General features: G+C 41.5%; 1 protein-coding gene across 5 annotated transcripts in view; it reads right to left on the bottom strand.

The window, feature by feature from the left end:
- Nucleotides 1–15,190, bottom strand: part of ST6GAL2 (ST6 beta-galactoside alpha-2,6-sialyltransferase 2) — a 250,821-nt gene that overhangs the window by 62,239 nt on the left and 173,392 nt on the right. Inside the window, exon 1 of one of the 5 annotated variants that reach the window (XM_075130184.1) lies at nucleotides 12,536–12,643. The exons of 3 other annotated variants lie outside the window; for them this stretch is intronic. The gene's annotated coding sequence lies outside the window, so the exon portion shown is untranslated. Of the gene's footprint in view, nucleotides 1–108; nucleotides 296–12,535; nucleotides 12,644–15,190 lie in introns of those variants that run through there. One more of the 5 variants, XM_048856764.2, reaches the window with a different exon arrangement.

Genomic DNA, 15,190 nt, shown 5'->3' with positions numbered 1-15,190 from the left:
GGGAAGCTGCTATTGTCTCTCCCCGCCTCGCCCATCGCTGCCCCTGGGAGCGGGGCTGCTGCTGCGCCTCCTCCCGGGTCGGCAGCGGGCGGCGCGTCCCCCCATTACCTAGCAGGAGCAGGGCGGCGAGAGCCGCGGGGCGCTGGGGCGCGGCGGCGGGGGCTGCAGGGCGGCTGCCCGGCGGGCGGGAAGCGCAGCTCGCTGCTGCGGGGCGGACATGCTGAGGCGGCGGCTGCTGCTGCTGCTGCTGCTGTGCCGCCGGGGTGGGAGCTGCCGCCGCCGCCGGCTCCGCGTCCCGGACTGAGGCGGCGGGGGAGGGGGCGCGGGAGGGGCGGGCAGCAGCAGGCTCGGCTCTGCCCGGCTCATTGTTCAGGGAAGGGCGGGGGCGGGGTCACGGCTGCCTGCCTGGGGGCGCGGTGCCCCGCCCCGGGCTGCGGGGGGGAGCCTCGCATGTGCCGCTGCACAGCCGCGCCGCCGGGTGCCCGCGGGACGCCCGCCCGCTGCCTTGGCCCTGGCCGGCTGTGGCCCCGCGTGTCCGGGGCTGGGTGCGGCTCGGGGCGCTGCCCGGCTGGGGACCCCGAGCCTCAGCCCTCTCCCGCCCCCCCGCACCTTCGGGGGGCCGCTGACACACGGGAGGGGCCTGCGGGCGCTCAGCCACGCCGCCGCCCCCCCAGCTAGAGACAGGACCGACGGGGAGCTGGCCGCGTGAGCGGGGCTCTCCGGCCCGGCCGCGCAGAACCGCTGGAGATCGCCGCTGGGTGAATCCCGCAAAACCTGTGCGTGCGGAGAGAGTTGGGGTGGGGGGTGAAGCCGGGGCCGGGGCCCGGGCCGGGTGCGTTGAAACCCCGGCTCGAGCCTGCGGTTTCTAACAACCGCGAGCTTGCTGGAGGGTCACCGCTGCCAATGCCAACCTACGTGTGCAAGACCGCTGCCTGCAGACAGCCCGCAGGTTGCCTTGCAAGTGACCTTCGGGCATCCGCAGCAGGTCCAGCGGCGCCACGCTGCCTTTTAGTTACTGCCCTGTGGCTCCTCCTGCCGTACATGCCCCCAGTAGTGCCCTCCAGCTGCTTCACTGGCAGCTTTGGAGGCTACATGAGGATGATATAAAGCATCTTGCAAAGTAGCAACAGCGGGTGAGGGGAAGAGGGGACGTATTTTGCCCACACAAGAAAGTTTTCGGTATGATTTAGTTTGATGTGGCGGGCGCAAACACCAGAAAGGGGGCTGATGTGACCGTTCCACCACCTCGGTAGAAAGCACGGCAGGCAGGAAGTATTGAAAAAGGCTTTAAGATAACACTCCATTCATTAGGGAAACATTTTAAGCTACTAAAGGCTTGGTTGAAGTTATTATCTACATGTGTACAAATTGTGTATTAAGGACTCAAAAACAATACAATGAAGCCTGTAAGATCAGCCCAGCAAAGAAAATGAAAAATAAAATAAATGTTAAAAGGAACTACTGTAAATACACCTTTGTACCTCTGCATTTGTAAGTAACCAACCTAGACTGGTTGATTCCTGCTGGATTTTCAGTTAACTCCCACAAGCAGATGTATTAGAAAGTTATTTGCAAACTAATCCTTGCAAGGCAAGTATTTGGAAAGCCATTGATTTTATTATTTTAGGGCTAGATTCTGCTATCCTTACTCCGATTTAATAGGTTTCAGAGTGGTAGCCATGTTAGTCTGTATCAGCAAAAACAAGGAGGAGTCCTTATGGCACCTTAGAGACTAACAAATTTATTTGGGCATAAGCTTTTGTCTGCTAAAACCCACTTCATCAGCTGCATGAAGTGGAAAATACAGAGGCAGGTATAAATCTTTTCACATCTTTTCATGTGCTGTGTATTTATACTTGCCTCTGTATTTTCCACTCCATGAATCTGATGAAGTGGGTTTTAGCTCACAAAAGCTTATGTCCAAATAAATTTGTTAGTCTCTAAGGTGGCTCAAGGACGTCAGATTTAATAGTAGTTTACCACAGACAGGTGGGTGCTTTGATCACACTTTTTACTTGAATTGAACTATTCAACTGCTTAAAGTTAAGCATCTACATAAAGCTTTGCAAAACTAGGGTTTTATTGTGTCTGTATCTGTTGTATCTAAAATATTCAAAACAAAGTTTATGAATGAATTTTCTTCTTAAACTGTTCAAGAAAAGTTAATCAAAACAGTGAGCATTACAGTTAAATAGGAGACAACATGCTAAGACAAATTAAAATATAGCATATTAATACCATACAAATAAAACAAAGGTGTTAAAGACAAAACATGATCAAGAAGCAGAGGGTTAAAAATAGAAAAGTCAAACTGTTGAAACAACCCTCCATACACAAAGCAACCCTCCATACACAAATGATCATAAATCCTTAAGCACTTTATCAACTTAGCCTATTTACTGTATTTGACTGAAGAAAGAGGAAGTTTGTGAAGCATAAATCTGATTAAGAAAACAAAATAACTTTTCTTCAAGTTAGGACACTTATGAAGTCAGGCTTTGGAAAAGAAGTTACTTTATCTGAACTAAAGTAGTAAGTTGTAGATATAGACATTAAATGTGAAGTAAATAGTTTGACACTTCTTAAGCATCACAGAAGACTAATAGCAAAAGCAGCCTCAATGAACGTTCTTACCAGAGATGCAATTAAGAGTTTGGCAACTGCTGGGTAATCATTCTAAGGATTTGTTGCTGCCTGAAAGTTATTCCCACAGTCATTCAAAAATCTAAAATTTTAACTTAATGCCAAATTTTATTTATATATGCTTTGCCTACCAAGTAACTTTTTTTTTTTCAAATTTGTTGCATTACGCTACAAAGATACCTGCTGGCTGGTACAATTAATCATAAGCATGTGTCATACAAAAATACAGTACAAGATATATATTCCTAACCCAATTTTCTTTTTTTACAGTAGGAATTTGACTATATAGAAATACAGCTCCTGATATGTATATCACAGTTCTAAAATGTGCTATTCTTTATAGTTATTCCACTTTTATTATTCCAAGTGAAAATTAATTTCAATTTAGAAGCAGAACCAATGAATAGTATGAGTTAAGTAATATTATGAGAAAGCTGGTAGCACAAAGATATTCTACATGTGATATAAGGACAGCACCTCACCTGGAAATTTGTCTCCCTATCAGGAGAAGAATTCAACAATAGGGAGTTAAACTGTTTGAGCACAACTCTCATAGATAGATGCTACTGATATTAAAGTCTATCTAAATGTAAAAATTATCTCTGGGAAGGGAGTTGAAGGTTGTCTGCAGTCAGGTAAGGTTTGCTTTTGCCTCTAGCTTTGGGTGCATTTTGCTTTTGGCTCAGCCAGTGAACACTGAAGAACAAAGAGCGATATATCCCACAGTTCCTACCACTGGCCTGAGTCTGATTTCACTTACATTACTGTAAATAAAGAATCACTCAATGGAGTTATATTGGAGTAAAGACTGTGTGAGATTATTATTATCAGCCCCTCAGTGATTTCAAAACACCCGGAGAAAAGGTTTGAAGTTCAGAGGACAGTAATTGCTGGAAAGTCCAGCTTTTCTAGATGTTCAAGAATCTACATGCAAGTGCTTGAGTATGGGTGAGTGTTTCTTTTATATATAGTTAGCATGAAGATAAAGTTTCAGATACTATATACACACACAGATATAGTTTCTGCTTTTCTGTTACTGAGTTTAAATACTGGTGTAAGTGCATCTATTATTTTGTTGCTGAATTAGTGGCACATATATAAAGGGAATAAATAACCTAATTTAGCCTGATCTTGAGAGACAGGCCCTTAAAGTCATAACAGATCAGTGTAGTGATCATCTAAACCTACAAGATATAGTTTATAACTAAAGACTCCAAAGCCCTGTTACAAATCAATTAATCACTCCCAGGACATGTTAATAGCAAATTTAATGGGTGAAATCCTAGCCCCACTGAAGTCAAAGAGGTTTTGCCATTGACTTTAGTGGGACCAGGATTTCACCCAAAAGAACATATTAGAATTAGACTAACTTTGAACATAAAGGGCTAAATTATGGCTGTCCCAATATGTGATGTGGGGTGGTGTGTGTGTGTGGGGGTGTGTGTGTAGGGAGCTCTTACCTCCTCACCTTTGCATGTTTTGTGAGCACCATGGGCACTGCTATTCCTACCAATAATGCTTACCACCCCTTAGGAACGCATTCAAGTAGATTAGACCCCACTCCTCTGCAAACCAGCAAGCATAGAAGGCTACAGTGGGGAAAATGTATGACACACCTCTTTGTCATATAGGTATAATGTACCTATATGTCCTGTTAAGCATGGTCCATCGAGTACTTCTGAAGGCAGAATACCTGCTGCTTCCCTTCAAAAGCGCTGCTTCCCTTCAAAAGCACTGTTTCTGGATACTTTGTCTCCTTCAGTGTGCTTCTTCCCTGTTCCACCTCTAATGCAGCCAAAAGAAATTCTGAAGACTTTATATATTGTGTACCTGACAAATGCTGAACCAGGTTTTGTTTTTAATTGTGAAGTGGATTTTTAATAACAAAGTTACTGTAGCTGACTTCCTGGTCCTTCAAAAGTGTATTGGGTTTGCAGTTTTTTGCATTTGTACGTGGATTTAGGAACTGAGCCAACAAGAAATTAATATCCTGCCTTCAGGAGAGGTTGTGGTCCAATTTTCTTTTTTCATATCTTCTAGAAGATGATCAGTGGAATAGCTTTATCTCTAAGGGAAGTTATTTCTCTGCCCTTCATAAGCACCATGATGAAATAGTAGCAGAATGATAGGGTAGAATTCAAGAATATAGGTAACTCAAGTTGGGACTCAGTGACTACAGCATCCTGGCTCAAAGGAATTTGGGTGAGGGGTGAGGCAGGAAGGATGCAGTGCTTACCAAATTAGCAGGTTGTTGCTAAAATAAGCCTGGTATTTTGTTAAAAATCCCTTTCAAATATATGTATCTGAAAAACAATCTAATTGTGGGCCAGATTCGGATACACACTGAAACTCATTCAGCATGAACAAGAGTTAGATGCAGAGTAAGTGCTATTCACTATGAGTAAGTTTTCTAATAAATCTGACATAAAATGTAAGCTTCACCACTCTAGATGGGCCCAGGATACACTGTGACTCAGAGACACACTTCTCAGTCATAATTCCTTTCCTGCTTCTTCCTTGCTCTTGAAGGGCCATATTTTACTGCTGTAAATTCCTAGCCCTTTGGCTTAGCTGTTTCTGCCAGCAAGTACAGCCACGGCCCTACTCCCCACCCCTTCCAATACCTGTTCCAAGGAGGAAGTAGGAATTTAGCCTCACCTGTGTGTGCAGATCCAGCTTGTCTGCATAAGGGTGAAAAGGGTTTCTTACTCTCTTGCATTGGCATGTAGCACAAGTCACAATCCTGTCCTGTGACTTTTTCCAGTAGAAGAACAAGACTAAGAAGAAATTTTAAAAAATTGAAAAACACCCTAACATTTGATTGTCATTTAAAACTTTGTACTAATTGTCATATCTTCAGATGGCCAGTAAGCCATTATGTGCCTGCCACAAACAGACTTTATACAAGATAAAAGAAGAAATCAACAAAGTGGAAAAGATTTCAGCATGAGCACAGTAGGAGACTGCATCTAGTCTGCTCCAAGGCTCAGTCTCCAACCTCAGCTGATCATTGTCTGATCAGTTTTTCACAATAGCACTGGGAGATAGTTCTAGAATTTAGGCACGATCAAACAGATCAGGTGGATAAGGATACAGACTCCATGCTAACGAAATTGCAATTTCTTTTCAAGAAAGAGATGATTAGCATCTGAAAGAAATGTGTAGTAAAAACTTTTTAAAATTTCTAACTTTGAGGAACTCAACCAAAGGTCTCTTAACATTTTCCACTGAAGCTGTAGAGGCCTGATCTTAGAAGCTGCTACATTTAAAAAAATGTATTCGTAGCTGTACCACTTGATAGACACTCTGCATCTGCAGTTCCCGTTGACTTCAATAGAAGTTGAGGGTGCTACACATAATGCAGCATTTATATGCTTCTTTGTGACCTATGGAGGCATTATTGATGAGCTGCAATGGGTCATTTCTTCTGTTGAAAAGGTTAACTGAAAATCATTTTTCATGTAACAGGTTTCTGAAGAAAAAAAAAATGCCATGTCTGCTGACTCATCAAAAAATGAGAATGAAAAGATGATTGTATTTGGAATGACAGTTTTCACAAAATAAAGCAGTGTGCATAATTCAGAATGGGAAATACATCTGTGCCAATAAGGCACACTAACACAGAAATGTATGCATTTTCATACATTCATTTTTAGGATAACAACTGGCTAATATTTTAGAGCCTCTCACGTTTTGGGGTTCAACCCAGGCCAGTGAGCAGTTGTATCGCTGCCTGCTCTGTTACCCTGGCTGCCTTAAATGCACTGCTTCTGTGGCTCACAACCTGGACACCAACAGCCAGAAGACAAATATACAGTTCCCCGAATCTGTTTGTGTTGTACAGCCCTGGTTCCGTGATCTGACCCCACCAGCCTGCCTGCAATATAAAAGCCCCACCCTGGTCTCCACCAGTCTTGATTACTATTTGTAGGGAGACCCTAACACACAACCCAGTCCCAAATTTCCCCATAATCATCTGCCTTGAAGCGTGTAGACATATCCTGGACAATTCAGAGAAATAATAAGGCTTGTTGTGCCTCTAAATAGAGAAAAGCACAGCTTATAGCTTTGAGTTAACAATCACTTAGATTCAAACACAGCACTTTTGGTTAAAAGTAAAACAAAAAGTAAAACTTTTAAAGTAATCTAAATTGCTTTAGATTAAAAGTAAAACAAATTTAACAAAAAGAGAGGTTTTAAGTGAGTTCAAGTACAAGGGATAAATACAAAATGGTTACAAGCAAATACAAATAAAATGCACTTTCTAGCAGCTCAGACTTAACAACCTACAGTCTTGTTTAAGGTAGATTTCTTACTAAACTTTCTTTCCAGCCATGGCTGACTTTCTCTCAGTCAAGGCCTTCCACAGAAATAAAGGTATTGGTTTCCCTAGGTGAAAGATCTTTGCCTAAGCAGGTTTTTCACTTATACTCAGTTCTCAGAAATTTCAGTCCCCTTAATTGAAGGATCCATCTTTCTCAGCTTGTAAGAACTCTGGCCCTGTGTGTCTGTCCAACAATGGATGCCAAAATGGGTGCTTCTGTAGCATATATTTTCCCAAACTCCCTGTTTTGTCCCCACACTCCTACGGTTCTTCACTTCCTGTAGACTTCCTATTCCCCTGCTGATTCATATGTAATTGGGGCTTCCATTGTTTTTGGTCACACCTTGCTTAATTTCACCAGAGACAGGTAGATAGTTGCCTTCCCTCCTGTCTGGGATAAAACCTTTTTCTCCCTGTGTTTGGTCACAGACTTTAAAACTATATCAGTGAGTATTCATAATTCCTCATATAGTGTTAATACACATATTTATGACAATATTAATCACCAGTCTGTCATTAGCTTTCATAAAAGACCTTACTTGATAAGATTTTTTTAAAACAGTAATATTGTATACAATCAGTTGATTCAATTACTTATTATTTGAAGTTCAGACCCCCACAAGAGCTTTTCCCATGAGTAGAACTGTCATTTAGTTACTCACATACTGTTCATTGTAGCTGGAGTGGGAAGGTTAGATTTACTGTCCAAAATAACCCCATCAGAATTTAGCTGAAAAGAAAACTATTAGTTTTTGTTAGCACAGCAGTCTAGACTGTCACATTTTAACAAAACATTTCTCAACATGCATGCACTGCAAAATGTTAAGACAAATAATGAAATATGAATATTGTTGAACATATATTACATTAATCTTCCCTGTGCCAACGTTTGTGCACACGGCAGAAACTAGTCCCTTTCATTCTTCTCTGGCATTTGCTGCTGCTTCCATCTGCTCTATGGCATTGAGATTGACTGTTCTCCTCTCCCTGCTAAGGGTTCTTCTTAAGGTTTCTCTTGAATGCCCTTATTTCCTCACACTAGTTGGTTTCCACTTGACAGCTTCATGTGGGTGTCTGTGTGTTGGCATCTGGAGTACTTGCTCCAAATATGTCTAGTGCTTCCTTCTGATTCTGGTATGAATGAGCTGCTGGTTGGGGATTTCTCAGATCTTTTTTGTTGGTGATGAAGTCTTTCCAACCAATGCCCAGAATCTTTTGAAGGCACTTAATTTCAAAGGGATCTAGTTTTCTATCAAACATTCTGGTAGATCTTCAGCCCTCACAACCATATGTTAGCACTAAGGTTATGTTTGACCTGAAAATTCTCCATTTTGTTCGAGTGCTCTATATTTTGTTGTCCCTACATTGTTGAGTTTAGTAAATGCTGTGGATGCCTTTCCTATCCTTGATATCAGCTCCTTCTTGAGGTCTCCAGTGGCCAATATGGTGTTGCACAGATAGGCGAACTGTTCTGCTTTCTTGAAAATTTTGCCATCTAATGTGGTGTCACTGCTGGACACCTGGGTTTCAAGGATGTTTATTTTAGCATAACTAATTTTCACTCCTTTTCGACCTGCTGTTTTTGCCAGGTTGTCTGTCTCCATAACTTTTTAAGGTATCGCTCAGTAGTGCAATATCATCTGCAAGGCCTAGGTCTTCTAGGTATTTGTTATCTATTTATGTTAGACCAGTGTTTGTGATGTTAATACACTTCTTCATTATCCAGTCTAAGGCAATGCCAAACAACAACTGAGTTTCATGCCGTGTTTCATGCCAGTGTCCACGCTGAACCACTGTTATTCAGCCTTACAGAGTACTTCACATCTCTATACCTGGACTTGATGATGTTGATGACTTTAGCTGGGATTCCATAGGACTGAAGAATATTCTACAATGTCTGTTCTGTGCAGGTTGTCAATGCCTTTTGAAAAAAAAATCAATGAAATTGATGAGGGGACCTTTCTGTTCTGTACATTCTTTTATAATGGTCCTTAGTGTGAATATTTGACTCCACGTGATCTCTTGGGCCTGAATCCAGCTTGTTTTTCTCTAAGTCTTGCATCCACTGCCTCTTTCATCCTGTGTAGTATCATACTACAGAAGGATTTCCCTGCATCAGAGGATAATTTAACTTCTCTCCAGTTGTTACCAACAGTAAGCTCATCCTTTTGGGGGTATTCTGACAATGATTCCATATTTCCACTGGTCAGGAGGAGTCTCTTTTCCTGCAAACTTCATTGAACAGCTCTGTCAGTTTTGTTAGAATGATGGTATCAAGAGCTTTTAGCTTTTTTTGCTGTGATTTGACCATTTCTCACCATTATCCATACACCTATATTTTAATGTATTGCTATAAGTGTCACATGATATATACTGTGACAAAGTTCCTCCTCTACTTTGGTGGGTCTTGCGCTTACTGGCAGATTTGCTCACCTTGGAGCTTCACGGCAGCCCTCAGTTTGGCCGTTTTCGTGAACCCACAGTCCAGGTCAACTCCTCCAGTGTCTGACCAGGAATTGGGAGGTTTGGGGGGAACCCAGGCCCACCGTCTACTCCGGGTTCCAGCCCAGGGCCCTGTGGAATGCAGCTGTCTAGAGTGCCTCCTGGAACAGCTGTGCGACAGCTACAACTTCCTGGGCTACTTCCCCATGGCCTCCTCCGAACACCTTCTTTATCCTTACCATAGGACCTTCCTCCTGGTGTCTGATAATGCTTGTACTCCTCAGTCCTCCAATGGTATGGGTGCTCACTCTCAGCTCCTAGCACCTCTTGCTCCCAGCTCCTCACACGTGCACCACAAACTGAAGTGAGCTCCTTTTTAAACCCAGGTGCCCTGATTAGCCTGCCTTAATTGATGCTAGCAGCTTCTTGATTGGCTGCAGGTGTTCTAATCAGCCTGTCTGTCTTAATTGTCACCAGAAGGTGCCTGATTGTTGTGGAACCTACCCTATTACCTTACCCAGGGAAAAGGGACCTACTTAACCTGGGGCTAATATATCTGCCTTCTATTACTCTCCGGTAGCCATCTGGACTGACCCTGTCACAATACCATAAAACATACTTTACATATACACCTATATGCTTTCAGATAACAAAAAAGAAACTTAAAATAATAAAAAAAACCTCCCATTAAAAAAATGTGCATTTTTGAGCCAATTGCTGGTAGCAGTCAGTGGTAGCCTTTGTGACTCCAGCAATATAAGAGCTCAGAGAAAGAGCCTGTAAAATCAGTTCCTACTTTCTTTTAGTTTATATTAGTTTATCATAACTTTACAGTATAACCATTTACAATTTGCTTACGTGGTAAAGGATGAAAGTTCTTCTGAGGCTAAACTAGGAATGAAATTTTTCTACAGTCTCTTTTATATTGGGTCCTCATATTGCTGGAGTCACAAAAGCTATCACAAAACTTTATTCTGTAACACTTAGAGTTAAATAAGTTACATATATAAATAATTGTTAGTTAAATAGTACATTATAATCAGAAGGGGAAAAATAAGTATAGACTAGGGAGGAAAGATGTGTTTTGAAATGCTGTAAGGGGGCTGCTACCAGGCATAGGAACAGAAAAGACAATTTTAATCAAAGTCTTTATTTTCCACTACATTTCACAGTGCAAAGATAGTACATAGTAAACAGCATTTCTCACTGGGTGGCAAAATTCACCTCTGTCCTGAACAAAGCTTAAATTAGTGGGTTTTGTTCAGGGAACAAAGAGGCAAATTCTGCTCTTAGTTATATCCTGGCAGCTCCTTGCAGTACAAGCAAGGGCAAAATTTGGCCTTATACTGGGGAGAGATGGAATTCACACATACAGAGCATCTGTGGAGAATGCAGGAAATGTCTATTATTTTTATGAAAATTAGGTGTGACTCAGTTTACCCATTTACTTTTATAATGATACCTACTGGTCTCAAGGGTAACTTTCATTGAGTACAGGAGAATAAACAGTGAACTGGATGTGGGTCACATAGATGTGCTGGTTTGAATGAACTATCAAGAATTATCAATGTGTGTCTAGAGCTACCTATGAGATACAAAGGAGACCAATGACTGCTGGCCTAGAGGAGTGACTACCTGTTTGATGACAAGACTTCCAGCAGTGTAGTGTTACTTGAGCAAACCTGAGTATTGCTCTGGCACTTGTAATCTAGCTTGGAGCAGCCCATTGGATTTGTTGCATAGGACCCTCCCAACACCAATCAAGTTTGGCCCAACCATCAATGTTCCCTTTAAGCCACATGCATTTGCATTTGGGTCCTGCTCTGCCTGCTGGGTCTTCTTGCCAGAATCCATGGGCAGCTCCTCTCAGTGCTCGGGACTGGCCTGAAGCTGAGAGCCAGCAGAGAGGGGAAAGGAGCGGGATGAGGAGACAGCTCCCTTCTGGGGACCCCAGGAGGGGGGACAGGGCTCAAGCCAGTTGGGAGAGGTAAGGAGCTGTTCAGCTGTAAAAATTTGGGGGTTGATTCCCCATTGCATTACTCCCCTTTTACAGAATTCCTGAGCTGTGAACCTCTATGGTAGGGCTGGATCCAGAGATTAGAAGGTCAAGTGGTGAGTAAGGGGAGTGTTTTAAGAATGACTGTCAATCACACAATCTTTTTGTAACATAGTAGACAAAAGCTTGTTATTACCTGTAATAAACCTGTCTCTTAATATTAGTATAAGTATTACAGTAGTATGTAGAGGCACCAGTCAGACTGAGCCCCTACCGTGCTAGTTGCTGTACAGATAAAGAGTAGAAGACAGCCTTGAAACATTTGCAGACTAAGACTAGGTACAACAAGTGGATGTAACAAACAATTGGAAGGAACTGTGGCGGGAGAAAGACAGTAATAAGAAGGTATGTTTATAAAGGCCAGATATAAGAGCAAGTTGGTCAATTTACTTTTTCTTTTTAGAAGTTATAAGATAAAAACACACAAAATATAATGTAATAGTTATAATAGCCATTATCTACCTAGCCATTAGCACTTGGTGGTTTCCCATAGGTATCACAATAGAAGTGGGTCTTGTGGAAGGATTAGAAGGACAGGGTTTCAGCTGAACTGATTAGTTCAGAGTGGGTTTCCATGTATAAAAAGCATAAAGGTCCTCGGGGAAGAAGCAGACAAGTAAGCATCGGAGGATAGCATCAGTGGCAGTTCACACTGAAAGCGGAAGAGGCAGACAGGATAAGTTATAAAGAGCCTTAAAGGTGTGGACCACAAGGTTGTATTTGATATGGAGCAATGGACGCCACCAGAGGGATTCAAAGAAGGGGTGGTCAGAATGACAGGGTAGAAACTAGTCTATTCAAAACTATTCAGTAGCAGAGTTTTGAAGGGATCTGAGGGGAATGAGGTGGGTGTCAGGAAGGCTAGAGAGGAGGAGGTGGCATGAGGGAGAAGAAGGTCTACACAAGAGTATTAGTTGCATGGACAGAACAAAAAGGGTGGATTTTAGAGACATTATGGAGGAAGAAGCAGCAAGATTTGGTTTTATATGTTTCTTCATTTAAATACATCAAATACATCAGCTATAGCATCTGTGGCAGAGGGTCATTTGTTGGAGAAAGTTGTTTCTTACCTGAAAAGAAGCTCATGTCCTTCTCTTTCCCATCTCTTCATCTTATGTTGCTAAAGTAATTTTCTTCCATATAAGCAGCAGCACTCAGAAGTGCATGCAAAACCAAAGAAGGTATGTAAACTTGTCTCCAGAAAAGTCTCAATTTTCTTCAGAAATATAGTGTCACAAGGATCCACTCCATATGGAATAGCATTAATACTGTATTTCTTCTTCGTCATGGAACCTCCAAACCCTTCTCCTTTTTCTGTCCGAGTCTTGGATGCACTAATTCCTATTAAAGTACATAAAGAAGCTGAATTCATTTTGCTTATTCAGGATACTGTAGGTAGGACAAGGATGACTTAGCCCTAAATTGAAAGAAAGTTTTCAAAATTACAACACTTGAATTAGACTCATTAGGCCAAATTCTTCTTCAGGCACAGGAGGCTGCAAATTGCACCCCCATACCTCCATTGGGTCAGTTATGTTGTCAGGTGTCTTCTCTCGTGAGGGAGGAAAGGTGGCAGTACTCCTGGGAGGGAAGCTGTACATAGCAGCGAGGGTCCATAGGAACCTATGCAGCAGATGTTTTCCAGGAGATGCTGTGAATCAAATAATCTCCCAGTGAGCTTGCCCTTTTCATTTTCCATATGGCCTTGCTCACTCGTGAACTGATTATCTGGTTTCAGGCTCCTCTGCAGAATAAGGTTGCTGGGCAATTTGTGCCACTCTGCCTTCTTCTCCTGCCCTTGTGAGTCCATGGACTGGATTATTCATATGTTCCAAGGCCAGAAGTGGTGATTGTGATCATCTAGTCTGACCTCCTGTATAACACATATAGAACTTCCTCACAATAATCCCTAGAGCTTTTAGAAAAACAGCCAATCTTGATTTTAAAATGGTCAGTGACCCAGGGTGAGTTGTTCCAATGGTTAAGTACTCTCACCATTATAAATTGAGGCCTTAGTTGCAGACTGAATTTGTTTGGAGGCTCGCTGTGATGCACCCCAAAGGTTGAAGTCAGCCCATCATGTTTTGAATAAAGGGATAATGGCTATATTTGGAAAAACAGCAGAGATGCAGAAAACACACTTTGACACCCCTATGTGTGTGTAGTTTGGTTAATTACACTTACAAAAATATTTGAAACAGCAGTTATCCAGTTGACTGAAGTTGATGTGTATCTGCATGTAATATACTTTGCAAGTGGTTTTTATTTTTTTTTAAATAAGCCATAACTGCTTTTATCACTGAAAACAAAAACGTCAGACAGCCCCAAGCAAAAGAAACAAATACCAGATAAAAAAAGATGAGCAATGGTAAGATAGTGTTTTATATCCATTTCTAAAATACAGTCCAGTACCCTTTAAATAGCATAGTGGACTTAAGAGTTGTGAGATGTAGGGTCAATGTCTGCTTGGCAAATTTGCTGCATATACAATGAATCCGTTCCTCAGTGAATGGGCCTGAGACTTTCAGCAGCCAAGAGTTCTGCAGCAGCCAAGAGTTTAAACCCACCTATGAAGGAAGATGAAATGGGACTAAGCAGTTAGTGTTCAGACTGGGATGAGAGAGGTCAAATGAGCACAGCCCCCTTGTGTTACATGAGACTCGTCTATACTAGTAGTGAAATAAAATACCTTCCATTAGTTTTCAATGATATTGTTTCCCTTAAGTCTCAATTAAGCAACAGCCACCTCCCAGTTAAGCTCACAGGAATTCATTCGGTTATATGGCCATCAGCTTCCTTGGACCGATCACATCTGTTGCGTAATCCACACTACCAAAGCTTTTTTTTTTTTAAATTGTTTCAGACATAAGTTTTAATATTTCTTAACAAGACAAAGTTTTTTAAATTGTATCAGAAGTTTCTGGAACTTTCCGTTTAATCAAAATGAAACCTCACTGTCTGGGCTATTAAACTAATTCCCAACAATAAAGCAACTAATAAAGCTATGTTCTGAAAGTCAAAGTCACATTTTCTGCAGCTAAGTTGAATTGTGTCTATTGTATCTCAGTGCCTAATATTTTCATTGATATTATTGACATCAGGATATAAAATACACGCACAGTGGTTGCCATTAAAAATAATCAATATTTGCTAATATTTACCACAGAAGGATATCTTAGATGCATCACACATTTCCTGTGGAAGTAGCTGTGTGGCATACTAAGCATACTAAGCTATGTGTGGTATTTCTAAGGTGCTTTTATAATTTTACATGATATCTATTTCAGATACTATATGTCTGATTTCTGTTGGCAAATATTTACTCTTTAATGGAGACCACTATAACATTGTAAATAATAGATGACAACCTATAGTTAAACAGCTTAGTTGAAAGGATGTGATCATTTCTCACTCTAAGAATAGGGAGGCCAGCTTCTTTCCAATATGGACTGAGTTTAAAAGAGGTTTTAATAGCTAAATCACCGCACTGAAATGAAATAAAATTGAGAACTTGATGAGAACAGATCTTTATACAATATATATTTATTACTAATCTGTGAAGCCTCATAATTGTTGTTGCACAGATTTTCAATTAGATAAAACTTACTGGTAAAACGTTAGTTAGGTTTTGGAATACTGGTGCTTTACCTTATGATGACAGGACACACAAGATGGATTTTGGAGACTCATGTGTGATAGAATTACCAATTTGAGATAATTTCTGT

Source organism: Caretta caretta, chromosome 1 (assembly GCF_965140235.1).
Source record: "Caretta caretta isolate rCarCar2 chromosome 1, rCarCar1.hap1, whole genome shotgun sequence".
Classification (NCBI taxonomy): domain Eukaryota; kingdom Metazoa; phylum Chordata; order Testudines; family Cheloniidae; genus Caretta; species Caretta caretta.
Note: the sequence above shows the minus strand (reverse complement) of the source record. Positions and strands in the feature narration are given on the sequence as shown.